The following is a 2,771-nucleotide window of genomic DNA, read 5'->3' as shown; positions in this document are numbered from 1 at the left end:
TTTTTTTAATCCTTTTGGTCATAAAAGCCAAGAAGCTATTATTGAATCCCTTTTAGACTGCCTTCATAAAATCCAAGTTCTATCCGATTTTGAACGCTGATCTTGTGGTGTTTGAATGAACTAATGATTCCTTTGTACTTGTTGAATGTTTGATTTCGAATCCTAAAAACAGTACTTTCGTGTGTCCCTATCTAATACTTCTTGATCTGATTACGTTATTTCTGGGATTCTCAGTTCGCACTATAATTCAAATAATTCGAAATACCATAGATTTCCTCAGGGTAGATCACACAACACCAGTTTATTGATCAAGTGAAATATACGTGCCCCATCAGGGAAAACGTAAGAGCTACATAGATCTACACGAAATAACATTGAACCACGGCCAAATAATCCTTTAATTTGGATGTGTTAACGGACAACTCAGTGAACATCAAAAATTGAGTAGAAATTGGAGGGTCAAAAAAGCCAAGTACTGGAAGAATTGGGAGATTGATTAACTTGGCCTCACAGATATGATCATACTGTGTTCTCCCTTCATCATTTTCCTCTAAAGACTGTTTTAAGATCTCACCAGTAATGTTTTCTCAGTGAATGTGTAGTGGCATTGGACAATAGCCACACAATCCACAAAGCTGTGAACACAAGACTACTCAGAAAATAGATATTCAATATTTAACCCGGGGAAATACCTAACAATGGAGAAGGCGCGGAGAATGAATTGAATGAACTGGAGTTGATCGAGTGGCATGGCTCGACCATGAAGGCGTGGTCCATCTGAATGTCACCTTATATCTTCTATTCATATTAAATATATTGTTCTTTCTCCAGCCTAACCTTGTTCTACATCATGTATTGGTAATTGATGCGATACAGTGAGTTGGTGTAGTCGATGGTGTGACTTCCACGTAAGATCTTATAGATTAGGCAGTTATATCATGACAAATCTACAAATTTAGGATTAGGTCTATTATTAGAGCAGTACTAATATCGTAGTGGACCATAATTCTACATTGGTGAGCCCAACTAAATAAACGCAACCTATTGTTGTTAATCCTTATTTCCACCTTAACCTTCTCAATCGGTTTTTGTTTTTGTAAACCCAGTATTCTAATAGTCCTTTGAGTAATGGTCACATATATCATCGTAATGTTATATCTATTAGTTCACATAACTTACTAGCTCAATCGATAACAAAAGTTGATCATCTATATCAACTAATTAGCTTTGATGGTTCGTTAACAAGCTTTAATAGCATTTACCTGCTTCAGCAACATAGACTCGTTTAAACATCAAGCTCTAGCAAATATAACCTGTAAATAGCGTAAATATGCATTGAGTAGCGATGCAGTCAAGGACTAAATAGGTATCTGGATCTAACTCTCAGTGTTCCTTCACATAACACCTCATCCTGTTTTAAACTGCACTATCCTGAATTATCTTTTCTTCCGACCACTGCCTGCCTAATTTCATATTCTCGAGTTCCATTGTCAAACAACAGGGACACTTCTCCAAAAACATACGGTGAGTTTCAGCTATAAGTTTTCTGCAATCATAAGGTCATTTTCAGATGGTTCGTTCAATGACAACCACACAATTATCTGGATTCATTCGATTGTTGTGATCCGAGCGAGTGGCAAAAACCTCAACAGCATCAAGCACCCTGGAATTAATTGCCATACTACATGTTTTATTCTGGATGCTTTTGGATCAATACTACTCACGAATGGCGTTATATATGTCGTCCACTGAATAATCTAATTTTCAAAAATAATCCAGGCGAGTTTAACTATTTTACTGGACGATTTTTTTGTACTTAACATGTATATGTTTTCCAGTTGCTTGTGCCATATATTTGTAAGTGTCTTTAGGCTAAATGCAGGAATTTCTCATGGAAAGTTTATAATGCGTTACATTCCTGCCTGAAGTTTCATAAGCAGTCTTGACTTTAAAATTACTTTTCCTGGTCATGTTCATTATTTTTAAATTGTCATATACGTCAACAACCTGCTTTTTAACCTGGCCCGCACATACGTTACACTATATCTTCATATCTTCTAAATTTAGAAATCATCTGAATCGTCTTTAATATTTATCAGTAAACCCATCATAGTCGTTGTTGCTAATCGTATTTGGGTTTATGGATTGGTTTATCATAGTAGCAGCCTAAAATGCAGACATAGTTTAGATAATTAGATTACAAATTTAGGTACTATCAACGGCACTAGTCAAATAACTAAATCCCCAGATAGCTGTTGACTAAACAAACGTTTGAAATCAAAACTCCGTAGCCTACTAAAATTACCACTAAACGAATATTTCTAAATTGAAAATTATAATATAATTAGGTGTCTCGGATTCTGTAACATTACAAATTTCTGATAATTTTGAATCACCTAAAGCAAAAATACCTATTTTTCCACTGGCTAATCCTCAGTCAACACTATAACTAGTTAAATTTAATAGTTTCAGGATATCGTCATAAAGCATTGTCATGACAATCACGTAATATGATTGATAAAATTAATGAGACTATTAACAAAATCGGTCAGCAAATTGACTTATACTTATCACTAGTGTTGTTTTTCTTTTATCTTCATTCACTACAGATGATTACAGTATGTTTCTCTATCAGTTGCTCATTCAGTAAATATCTCAAAACCTTGTCAGCCTAATTGGAGGTTTAGCGACACAATAATGCATGCAAATAATCAGCATAAGCAGTCGAGCAAATCTCCTGCAAACTGAAAACATTAATGTCGAATTTACCC

Source organism: Schistosoma haematobium, chromosome 7 (genome assembly GCF_000699445.3).
Source record: "Schistosoma haematobium chromosome 7, whole genome shotgun sequence".
In the NCBI taxonomy this organism is placed as follows: domain Eukaryota; kingdom Metazoa; phylum Platyhelminthes; class Trematoda; order Strigeidida; family Schistosomatidae; genus Schistosoma; species Schistosoma haematobium.
The sequence above is the reverse complement of the archived record's forward strand: the minus strand, read 5'-3'. Positions refer to the sequence as shown.